The sequence below is a fragment of the Cajanus cajan genome, chromosome 4 (genome assembly GCF_000230855.2).
Source record: "Cajanus cajan strain Asha chromosome 4, NIPB_CcT2T_4, whole genome shotgun sequence".
Taxonomy (NCBI): domain Eukaryota; kingdom Viridiplantae; phylum Streptophyta; class Magnoliopsida; order Fabales; family Fabaceae; genus Cajanus; species Cajanus cajan.
Window position 1 is genome coordinate 31246900 of NC_138520.1, and position 13460 is coordinate 31260359.

Genomic DNA, 13460 nt, shown 5'->3' on the forward strand with positions numbered 1-13460 from the left:
GAGAAAAGTAATTTAGTTCCTAGCCTACTCCAAAGAGTTTTCCAAAAATGGCTAAGGAACTTTGTATCCCTATCTGAAACAATGGTTTTGGGAAGACCATGAAGTCTAACCACTTCCTTGAAAAAGAGTCTTGCTATGTTGCTTGCATCATCTATTTTGTGGCAGGGTATAAAGTGGGCCATTTTACTAAATCTGTCCACTACCACAAAAATAGAATCCATGCCTCTCTGGGTCTTGGGCAAGCCCAAAATAAAATCCATACTGATATCAACCCATGGAGAGTTAGCAACAGGCAAGGGTGTATAGATGCCATGAGGCATTACTTTAGACTTTGCTTGTAAACAAGCTATACATCTAGAGCAAAACCTCTCAACATCCCTTCTCATATGGGGCCAAAAGAATTTTTCTTTTAGAAAACTTAGAGTCTTTTCAACTCCAAAGTGCCCCATGAGACCACCCTCATGACTTTCTTGAACAAGGAGTTTTCTTATAGATCCTTGGGGTATACAAATTCTTCCCTCTTTATATAAGTACCCTTCAGAAATATAGAAACCTCCTTGAGGCTTTGCTAAGCATTGGGTATAATTTTCTTTGAATTCGAGATCATTAGTATACAATTCCTTAATGTGATTAAATCCCAAGATTTGAGATCCAAGGGAGATTAACAAAGTGTGTCTCCTAGAAAGGGCATCAGCCACAACATTATTTTTCCCTTTCTTGTATTTAATCACATATGGAAATTGTTCTAAGAACTCTACCCACTTAGCATGCCTTTTGTTTAGCTTGCCTTGGCCCCTCAAATATTTAAGTGACTCATGGTCACTATGAATGACAAATTCTTTGGGAATAAGGTAGTGTTCCCAAGTTTGAAGGGCCCTAACTAAAGCATAAAGCTCCTTGTCATAGGTAGGGTAGTTAAGAGAGGCACCTTTGAGTTTTTCACTGAAATATGCAATAGGGTGCCCACCCTGTAACAAAACCGCACCTATGCCAACTCCAGAAGCATCACATTCTAACTCAAAAGTTTTTGAAAAATCTGGTAGAGCTAGAAGTGGTGCATGAGTAAGCTTATGCTTTAAAGTTATGAAGGCATTTTCTTGTTTCTCTCCCCATATAAATTCCACATTTTTCTTGACTAAATCATTTAATGGGGAGGCAAGTGTGGAGAAATTAGGAACAAACCTCCTATAGAAGCTTGCCAAACCATGGAAGCTCCTAATATCTCCAACACTTTTAGGAGTGGGCCATTCTTGGATGGCCTTGATTTTCTCGGGGTCCACATGAACCCCTTTTTTACTAATTATAAACCCTAGAAAAACTACACTATCTACACAAAAGGTACATTTTTCTAAATTTCCAAAAAGTTGATTTTTCCTAAGAATATCAAAAACTTGCCTTAAGTGTCCTATATGATCACTTAGATTCCTACTGTATATGAGAATATCATCAAAATAAACTACTACAAATCTACCTATACAATCCCTAAGGACATGATTCATGAGACGCATGAATGTACTAGGAGCATTGGTGAGCCCAAAAGGCATCACTAACCATTCATATAATCCAAACTTGGTCTTGAAAGCGGTTTTCCATTCATCTCTTTCTTTGATTCTAATTTGATTGTATCCGCTTTTAAGATCAACTTTAGAAAATATGATGGCTCCATGAAGCTCATCTAACATGTCATCAAGCCTAGGGATGGGGTGTCTATATTTCACAGTGATGTTGTTGATGGCTCTACTATCACAACACATTCTCCACTTGCCATCTTTTTTTGGAACCAACAACACTGGAACAGCACAAGGACTTAAGCTCTTTCGAACCCAGCCCTTCTCCAACAAATCTTGGACCTGAGACTCAATTTCTTTAGTTTCTTGGGGGTTGGTCCTATAGGCAGGCCTATTAGGTAGGCTAGCTCCAGGCACCAAATCAATTTGATGTTCTATTCCTCTAGAAGGAGGAAGGCCCATTGGACCCTCGGGAGGAAATAGATCATCAAATTCTTTTAAAAGTGTTTTTACCCCCGTAGGTAAAGTCTCATGTCCACTAGATGTGGCAGTGCAAGAAAGAGTTCCTTTACAGAGAAGGAAATAAGAGGGTTGTTGAATCAAGAGGGTTTGTTTGGAAATTTTATTCTCTTGAATAACGACCTCTAGGGAGGGAACTCCTTTCTCCCTAGATTCCTCTCTATCCTTAAGTTTCACAGACTTTTTTTTTTTTCTCTCTTTTCTTCTTTTTTTATAAATCTCTTTTCACTATCTCTTTTGAGTTTCATTTGTGCTTGATCCTCAGCCACCTGTTGAGGAGAAAGAGGATGAAGCACAAACTTTCTTTCCTTATGAGTAAAGGTAATCTCGTTAGTAAGGCCATTGTGCATGGTTTTCTTATCAAATTGCCATGGCCTTCCTAATAAGATGTGACAAGCTTCCATTGGTACTACATCACATAGCACCTCATCTTCATAGTTCCCAATGGAAATTTTGACCTTTACTTGTTGGTCAACTGCTAAATCACCATCCTCATTAATCCAATGGAGTTGATAAGGTTTAGGATGGGAATTAGTAGTTAAACCCAACTTCTCAACCAGCCTAGTGCTACAACAATTACACCATGAGCCACTATCAACAATGAGAGAACATGCACTGTTTGAAACTTTGCATCTAGTATGAAATATGTTCTCTCTTTGTGATAGAGTATCACTAGGTTGGTTGTTGAGGAGTCTCTTAATCATTAAGAGCTCCCCTTCATAAGGAAAAGTAGACTCTACACTTTTCTCTTGATCACTTGCTTCTTCCTCACTATTACTAGAGGAAGTAGTAACCTCATCTTGGCTACTATAAATGTCATGCCCCCTCATGATCATTACCTTCTTTGTGGGGCATTGGGAGGCAATGTGGCCTCTCCCTAAACATTTAAAGCACTTAATATCACTAGTCCTAGAACTAGTGTGTGTAGTGTCCTTTCCCTTTCCCTTATCTTTTTCTGTGGCTAGATTTTTGGAGGGTTCAAAAGTTTTCTTCTTTTCAAAAGTTTTTCCCTCCTTCTTGGAATCTTTCTTTAGAAATGAAGAGTTGGAGCTATTTTTGTAAGATTTCCTCATTCTTTGTTGTTCTACCCTTACACAAAGTTGGACCAAGTCATTTAGGTCCCTGTAGGGTAGTAGCTCCACTTGGTCTCTTATTTCTAAATTAAGACCACTCAAAAATCTAGCTACAGTAGTAGCTTCCTCTTCCCTGATACAAGCCCTCATCATTAATAGCTCCATTTGTTGCCTGTACTGTTCTACAGACATGTCTCTTTGTTGGAGCCTTTGGAGCTTATTCATAAGCTCCCTCCCATAGTAGGTGGGAATGTGCCTCCTCCTCATTGCACTTTTAAGATCATTCCAATATTGAATTGGAGGATCATTGTGGAGGCGTCTCTCTCTCTCTAGGGCTGTCCACCAATACATGGCATGACCTTGGAAGCTAAGGGCAGCCAAAGGTACTTTCCTCTCTTCACTTACCCTATGGCAAGCAAAGAGTTGCTCAACCTTCATTTCCCAATCTAAATAAGACTCCACATCATCTTTGCCAAAGAATTGTGGGAGGTCAACCTTGACTTCCCTTGGCCTAGTAGTTCTCCTAGGAGTATGTTGGTAGTGATCCCCTTGATTCATGCTTTCATTAGGGGATGTGTATTGGGAATGTGAGCTCCTACTCTTTTTCTTATGTTTCTTCATATCTTCTTTCAATTTTTCCTCCTCTTGTCTTAAAATTCTCAACTCTTCCTCAAGATAAGCAAGTTGTCCTTCTCTTTCAATTCTTTCCTTCTCTCTTTGAATGGACTCTTGCTTTTTCCATAGTTTAAGTGATTTGAGCTCTTTAGTGATATAAGAAAGACTTTTTGGAGAGCCATCACTTTCACTATTGGAGGAATTTTGAGACATTTTAATTCAAGAGATATTTTTCACACAAAAATAGTTTTTATGAAAATAAGGTTTTGGAGTGCTTTAGACTTGGCACTTAGAGGTCTAAGAGTACAAATTGAACTTTGGAGGGAGGTGAGCTACTAAAGAGCCACTTAATAACCAAGCCTCTTCAAGTAAAAATCTCTAAACCCCCTTGTACTTTTGTCTTGCACAAAACAATTTTTCACAAAGAACTTTTCTTAAAGGAAAAATAACAAGCAAGTGCCTATGTGTACAATTTATAAAATGCTTGAAAACATAAAGAGCATGAAAACATAAATTGCTTGAAAACTTAAATGACTGAAAACATAAATTGCTTAAAACATAAAGTGCTTGAAAACTTAAAGACAAGAAAACTTAAACTAGACGTTTAAAGCAATAAAACCTAAGTGAGAGCTTGAGAGGTACCAAAGACCTTCAAGGACCACTCTCACAAGCACTACACGTGATTTTACTATGGAAACTCTTAAGGAGAGATGGAGTTACACCAAAGGTACTCCAAGACACTCCTTAATAAAGGCCTTGTACAAAAGGTTGGAAATTAAAAATTACAAGACAAATGAAATTCAAATTTTCCTCAAATGAAATGCAAATTCACACTTCAAATGAAATGTAAATTCACATTCAATTGAAGTTAGTGGCTGCAATTAATTTCAAGAAAACAAATCAGCCACTAATTTAGAGACAAATTTAGTCACGGATTTGTAAGGAAAAACTATTTTAGAGACCAAAAAAATTCCGTCACTAAATTAATCTCTAATTTTCACAAAAATTTTCACAATTTGCTTTGTTCTTCCTTGCTCCAATTCAGCCTCCAAACTGTAGCCTCACAAGGTGTTTCACTCTTCTTTAGAAGCAACCTTGGTGTTAGTCACTTCTAGGTGTTTCCAAGAGCCTAGCCACCAAGAGAGAACAAACTCCCTAAGCAACCACCAAAGCCTTCAAGTGGATGTCCTTTGCCTTGGCCTCCTACACCTTTCAAGAAGCACTCAACCACCTTCAAGACTGAATATTAGTGCTAAAACTGAAAATGAACAATTTAGAATGGCTACACCAAGTGGTAGAAGAAAATGAGACAAAACTAGAAAGAGTTCCACAAATTGACAAGCAAAAATTAAGGCAAACTTGGAAGCTAGCACACAAAAGAATAACCTATGAATGGCACTAGAATGGATTACCAAATCAAAAGCTAAGATTAGAAAACAAAATAAGACTCAATAATGTGGCTGGTCACAAAAAATTACATGTAAAAACTATACCAAAACCGAGAGCAATACAAACAAGTTTTCACTCCTATTTGGCTTTTTCTTTTGCTTTTTCTTTCTTTTCTTTTTAGCAAAATATTTTTCACTTATTTTTCTTTTGATGTTCAGGAGTTTTTAATGCCTTTTGAACACTTAGGAATCTCGGTTTCAAGGAAGAAAAACTGCAGCAAAAATTTCACACAAAACAAGAGGTGTTCACATGCATTTTGTAGTTAGTGCTTCACTATTTTGTATTGTTTTTAGGTCAAATTTTTAAGCACTCATTCTTTTGTTTTTCTCATGCAATTAGGACACTCACACCTCTGTTTTGTCTCTGTTTTAAGGTCCAAAAAATTTCAATAAGTTTCAGCCACAACACAAGACACAAGGAAACCTAATAGGAGAGTGTTTAACAATTTAATTTGACAAAACTTTTAATATGACATAATAGAAACCTAACTCTATGAAATTTGCTAGAACTAATAGCAAATTAAGAACTCAAACATGTAAAGCAAAAGCACATATAGGAAGGTTCAGATTTAATAAGAAAATACACAACAAATTTCGGACTCAAGAACACAAAGCAAAAATTAGGTTAAAACAAGCTAGTCTAGGATTCAATGACATTCAAAGGACTACACATGACTCTAGACAAAACATATGATTCAAAAACAAAAACATACACTAAGTATTGTCAATGTCCAATCACGGACTCATGCTTATAGGAATAGAGAGACTCAAGCAAAAATAAAAGCACAAGCACATGAACCTAAAGCACAAACCGAATTGATTCAAGGAATTAGGAACAAGCAAAAATCATGAATCAATCATTTCATATGTGACATAAGGATCCATCAAAAATTTTAGAAAACCTAGATCCATACAGAAAACACAACAAGACATGTAATATGAGGAAGATACAACACGGATTCTATTAGAAAAAAAATTAGAGACAAAAACCTCAAGAGCACTAGGCTCTGATACCAAAAATGATGGAGTTAAGTTGAAGAAGATTGGTGAACTTCAACTTCTCCATGCTTAGGACCGAATCTCTTGAGGTTGACCTTAGAAGAATCTTGAAATCTCCATGAAGAAGTCTTCAATGGAGGTGAAGCCTTGGAAGAAGGTTCGGTTACTTCTCTTGGATGGAGAAGCTTGAAGAACCTAAGCTAAGGTTTGAAGAACTTTGGAGGATTTCTTAGAGTAGAAAATCCTCACGGTTTTTAGGACTCTTGAGTTGAGAGAAATATGAAGATTTAATCTCATTTATGTTCAAAAGTGTCTTACAAAGTGTAGAAATCAAATATATAGGGAGAGGTAGCTGTAGACCCCTAAAATTGTCCGGGTCGGAAATAAAGCTTGAAGACTCTCGAAGACCAAAGGAAAGTCAGCCGGAAGGACTCCTGGAAGACCCTGGAAGACCCTAGGATGATTATTCGTAGGTTTAGAAGTCTTAGAGTAGCTTAAAATAAGGAAGTGGAGGGAATGAAGCCCAATACGGCCTCCCAAAAGTTCAGTACGGCCGTATTGAACATTTTGAACTACAATACGGCCGCACTGAACTCAATACGGCCGTATTGAAGTTTCTGAACTTCAATACGGCTGCACTGAACTCAATACGGCCGTATTGAAGTTTCTGAACTTCAATACGACCGCACTGAATTCAATACGGCCGTATTGACCCCCAAAGGCCGTATTGCGCCTCATCCCTATAAATATGACGTCAATTGGACGTCATTTGACACTTTTCCACTGAGTTTTGACTCCCTCCTTGAGTATTCTGGGGTTTTTGAGCAGTGTTCTGCCCTAGAAATCTCTCTGGGAGTCGATCCGACGAAGTTCTGGAATTCCGAGCATTTAGCTTGGAGATTCGAACTTAGTCGAAGGGAAATCCTCCGGATTTCCATAGTTAAATTTTTTTAGGAAGGAGTGAGCGGGCTTGTAGAGCGAGGGAACGCCAAAAAGCTTCCCAGTTTTACTTGATATATAAAAAGCACGCTTCAAGAGGTTTCTTTTCTAAAAATCCCTTCTTTTACTGCTTTCTGATTGTTGCATATTTAAATTTATCATCATGTAGATATTTAATTTACAATCGCTTATAATAAATAGGGGTAATTTAGTAATTTTGAGCTATTATTTAATAAATAATCTGTCATAAGGAACCCGAAAGGGGCGCTGTGGGGTGCTAACACCTTCCCCACGCGTAACCGACTCCCTTACCCGACTCTGGTTGTAATGGCCGAAGTCGATTTTTGAATCGATTGCCTTAAACTTCTTTTTCCAATGTTTTGAGTAAAACATTGGTGGCGACTCCATGAACCCTTCCTTTTTATGAAAACCGCTAATCCATGGAGGGTCCCGCTTGGGATTAACATGGATTGGTGAGCCTTTTAATAAAATTGCTCGTTTGACAAGGTCTCAGTTTGAGAATAAGTCATTCTAGCAATCCATATTTTTAGACAAATAAAAGAGTCCAACCATCCTTCGCGAACGCCGAAAGCCCGTTTCGGGCCGGTGGCGACAGATGGCGACTCCACTGGGGAAGCCTCGAGAGTCAATCCCATTTAGTGATGGATTCTTTTCAAAATAATAGTTTAAAATTACTTTATTACCCCTTACTTGTATGATAACATGCTTTATCTATTTGGCTTTAATAACTGTTGTATTTTTAAATTCTCGCAATTGTTTGAAATACAAACTGCACACGAACCTTTGCACACAACAGTTCCCTCTATACCCGGGGGCATGAGTGGTAAGCCATAGGGAGTGGATGTTAGTACGGCCGGTTGTCGAATGGGTCTATAGGTGCCCGTAGACCGTTGTCGGAAAACATCACTCAAGGTGATAACCATGAACTCAAGTCCGACAGTGCGTTGGAACTTTCCATCGACTTACGACGAGAGGAATTGGGTCCCTATAATGAGGGCACCTTGGGGGCCTCAGACCAGTGAGAACAGTTAGAACCTCCTTGAATATGCACTTTTCTGCAGGATACCCCTACCTCGTGATTCGCTCGTGACTGTTCGTGGATGAGTAAATTGTTTGTGCATTGTTTATGTGACATTGTTTGAGCATACATTGCATTCTTTAAACATACAACATTTCCTTTTAAAAAAAAATAAATAGGAATAAGAATCTTCCATTACATGGTGTTAACATCTACCATCATCACATTCATGTAGGTAGTTTCCCTTTTCACCCAAAAAAATACAAAAAACAAAATACCCAAAAAAAAAAAAAAAGAAAAAAGAAAAAAAGGGTTATTTATCCAAACCAAGCAATATCATGCATCATCTTAGGGACATCCTAAAAACATGATAATGCTTAGTTGAATAAACACAATGCATGCATATTCATCGCCATCATCTCATATCATGCATTCTTATCAAAGATCATGGAGGGATCTAGGTTTGCATTTCATACATCCCTCCTAGTAATTTACTAATAACAGTAATAAAAAGAAAGAATTAAGCGATGCGTATGTTCAGAATGGATCGCACGCCGTTCGTTATCAAGTGTAAGCCAACAACCGTGCCAAGCGAACACACGTCAACTCCGTTGTTGGTAATCAAGACGAACAAAGGGGAAGGTCCAACACCGTTAAGGATCACTACTCCAAGGCCTTTTCCCTACGAATCAAATAAGGCTGTGCCATGGATATACGACATCCATTCTTCTGCCGACAGCGATATCTCTAACATCGCTGGACTTGGGGGCATGACTAGGAGTGGTAGGATCTACACTCCCGAAGATCTTCATGATAAAGCTCCCAAGAATAAAGGAAAAGAAAAGGAGAAAACCGAGGAAAATAAAGAATCCGAGGAGGAGACTGACGAGCTGTTAAAGTATATCCGACAGAGCGAGTACTCCATCGTGGATCAACTTCATAAGACGCCATCAAAGATTACTCTGTTGTCGTTGATCCTATGCTCCGAACCGCATCGGCAAGCTCTGTTGAAAGTCATGAACGAGGCATATGTGTCGCACACTATCTCCCAAGACAAGTTTGAGGGGATCGTTAGTCACATCACGGCTAATGATCACCTCACTTTCACCGATGAAGAGATCCCCGCTGAGGGACCAAATCACAACAAGCCCTTGCACATCTCTGTAAAGTGCAAGGAATATCACATCGCAAAAGTCTTGGTGGATAATGGATCTTCCTTGAATGTGATGCCTAAAAGAACTCTTGATCAAGTGGCAATCAAGGGAATCCAAATGCGCCCGAGCAACATGATCGTCCGAGCTTTCGACGGTTCTAAAAGAGAAGTGGTGGGAGAAATCAATCTTCCAATCCAAATTGGACCCACCATCTTCAACGTCGAATTTCAAGTGATGCACATTTCTCCCGCATATAGCTGTCTCCTCGGCCGACCTTGGATTCATGATGCGAAAGCTGTTCCCTCTACGCTCCACCAGAAAGTCAAGTTCATAGTGGGTGACAAACTGGTGACTGTACAAGCTGAAGATGACATACTCATCAGCAAGCCAGCTGCTATACCTTACGTGGATGCAGCAGAGGAAGCTTTAGAGACTGCTTTCCAAGCATTGGAAATCGCCAATGTTGAGACATTTCCCCGAGAAATGAAGAAGGTAGCCCATATGCTCACCAAGAATGGATACTTGCCGGGACAAGGACTTGGCAAGGATTCCCAAGGAATTCCCGAGCTACCTATTATCAAGGATAATCCGGGGAAACAAGGGTTAGGATACAACCCTTATAAAGATCAAAGGACGAAGAGAAACCAAGATCCTTCTCGACGTTCTTTAAGCCAGATCTTTAGGAAGGCCGGTTCACAAGCATCGAGGCCGGTCATCGTCATCAAGTGCTCTCCTCCTTCCGATAGGGATGTGTAGACCTGATGACTATTAGAGATTACTCCTCGGGGACAGCCCGACCCCCGAGCCTCGATAGGGCACATGTTTCCACTATGATTATAATAAAATCATTCTTTATTATTTCTTATTGCTTCTTTTCTTGCTTGCAATAAATCTCTAGACCACATTATTTTAACCCTGTTTGAATAAGCATGAATGAGGTTAAAATTGTCTTAATAACAATAATCCCGCATCATTTTTATGTGGAAGTGTGCGTGACAACTTAGAGCACCTTTCCTTGGCCTCGACAAGTGCCATCATGGATAAAAAGAAATCTTTTAAAATAAAAGAAAGCTCGGCAGGAAACCCAAAAAGGGGGCTGCGCAAAAATAAGAGCAAAAGACCCGCTAGGAATCCCACGAAAGGGTGACCTAGGCAAAAGTTAGGGTTGCAAAAATGTACAAAAACAAAAGTCCGCTAAAACGCCGCAAAGAGGTGTTTTAGGCAAAAATAAGGACAATCAAAAAATCAAAAAGAAATCCATGATGGTACCATGAACAGAATTCAAAAAGAAAAAAAGTTCAGGGAAAGCTATCTAAGTTGTCAAATCACAACAACAAGATTTGATTAACTTCATAAATGCTTAAACAAACAAGCCTAAACACTTAAGCCTACCATTGGCCAAGCCATTCTTACAAAATCCATTTTTCAAAAAATAAATAATCCCCTCTAAAACACAAACTTTCGAAAAAAAATATCCTTTCCTTCTTTTCTCTCTTGTCCCAAACGATTTTTGAATAATCTAGTGGAAACATGGAGATATAGTAGTCAATAGGAGGGTTGACACATCTTCTAAAGGAAAGGAAAATCATTTGGTTGATGACACCAAATCTCAATATAACATGCATCATTCCTCGGTTACAGAAATCGGCAGCACACAGCCCGTCTAGAGGAATGGCAAAATCCAAGCAAAAAACGCATCGATTAATTCTTTTGAAAAATGAATCAAATAGAATTAGGTGCATCATACTGCATACATGCATACAGATGATAGGTGTAATGGAAGATCACTTATTCTCTGTTTATTGAAAAAAACAAAAATATAAACTTCAGAAAAACAATACGCCCGTATCATGTTCAGTACGCCCGTACCAAAATTAGGGTTATGAACAAATTTTCAATTCAATACGGGCATACTGAAATGAATAACGGCCGTATTGGCAATAACAGAAATCCTCCCTCACGTCGATGACAAAATTCCTCCAAGAAGAAGAGGATAGGGGGAGCCATTCATTTTTTCTAAAAACATTAAATAATTAAACTTGCATTTTGTGCATCACGCACATTAATTGCACATTCAAAGACCCTCTCAGAATAATTGAGCCTGGAGAGGCTCGCCGAAATAATACTCTCTCAGAATAACTGAGCCTGAAGAGGCTTGCCAAAATAATACTCCTCAGAGACATTTCTGTACAGAAAAAGCCAAAACCAACAAAAAAGGCAAAAATACAGAAAAAGCCAAAATCAACAAAAAATACAGAAAAAGCCGAAATCAACAAAAAAGGCAAAAACACAGAAAAAGCCAAAATCAACAAAAAAGGCAAAAACACAGAAAAAGCCAAAATCAACAAAAAGGCAAAATACAGAAAATCCAACAAATTATACAGAATAACTGAGCCTGGAGAGGCTTGCCAAAATAATACTCTCCAAAAGACATCTCAGCTTGCATTCTTGGGCTGAACAAGAACAACAACTCATCGTACAGAATAACTGAGCCTGGAGAGGCTTGCCGAAATAATACTCATACAGAATAACTGAGCCTGGAGAGGCTTGCTGAAATAATACTTGTCGCCACCGGCCCGAAACGGGCCTCGGCGGTCGCGAAGACGGTCGAGCTCGCTTTTATTTTAGTTTTGAAAATGTATTGGATTATTAGAACGACTTGTTCTCAAACTGAGACCTTGTCGATCTTATCCAATTTATTTATTAAAAGTCTCACCATTCCATATTAATCCCAAGCGGGACCCTCCATGGATTAGTGGTTTTCGCAAAAGGAGGGTTCGTGGAGTCGCCACCAATGTTTTACTCAAAACATTGGAAAAAGGGATAAGGCAATTGATTTTATAAATCAACTTTGGCCATTACAACCAGAGTCGGGTAAGGGAGTCGGTTATGCGTGGGGAAGGTGTTAGCACCCCACAGCGCCCCTTTCGGGTTCCCTATGACAGATTATTTCTAAAATAATAGCGTAAAATTACTAAATTACCCCTATTTATTATAAGCGATTATAAATTAACTATCTACATGATGACAGTTTAAATATGCACACAGAAAGCAGTAAAAGGAAGGATTTAAGAAGAAACCTCTTGAAGCGTGCTTTTATATATTGAGTAAAACTGGGAAGCTTTTTGGCGCTCCCTTGCTCTACAAGCTCGCTCGCTCTCTCCTATAAAATTTTGACTATGGAAATCCGGAGGATTTCCCTTCGACTAGGTTCGAATCTCCAAGCTAAATGCTCGGAATTCCAGAACTTCGTCGGATCGACTCCCAGAGAGATTTCTAGGGCAGAGCACTGCTCAAAAACCCCAGAATACTCAAGGAGGGAGTCAAAACTGAGTGTGAAAGTCTGGAATGACGTCCAATTGACGTCATATTTATAGGGAATAGGCGCAATACGGGCTATAGAATCAATACGGCCGTATTGAAATTTTTGAACTTCAATACGGCCGTATTGAATTGAATACGGCCGTATTGAAATTCAGAAATTTCAATGCGCCCGTATTGAGTTCACTGCGGCTGTATTGAAACTTCAATACGGCCGTATTGATTTCAGTACGGCCGTATTGAAGTTTCAGAAACTTCAATACGCCGTATTGAGTTCACTGCGGCCGTATTGAAGCTTCAATACGGCCGTATTAAGTTCAGTACGGCCGTATTGGGCTTCATTCCCTCCACTTCCTTATTTTAAGCTATTCTAAGACCTCTAGACCTACAGAGAACCCTCCTAGGGCCTTCCAGGAGTCCTTCTGGCTGATCTTCCTTCAGTCTTCGAGAGTCTTGAAAGCTTTATTTCCGACCCGGACAATTTTAGGGGTCTACAACTGCCCCCCCTTTACTTAGTCAAACGGTCTTTTAGTGTACCGGCTGACAAGTAAAGGAGTTGACCCAATTGTCCGGGGAATAAGCCATCCTTCCGACTTGTGGTGTCTTCCGGTGGAAAATTGTTGAGTAGCCTCTCCAGGTTGTTGCATACCTCGGCGCTTCTGACAACCTTGGTAGCTAAGTTTAACACCAACGTGCCTCTGACGACGCTGATGGCTGAGTATTGTCTCTCCAGACCTTGAGTATTGTCTCTCCAGACCTTGAGTACTGTCTCTCCAGACCTTGAGTACTGTCTCTCCAGACCTTGTTTGAGTACCGTCTCTCCAGACCTTGTTTGAGTACTGTCT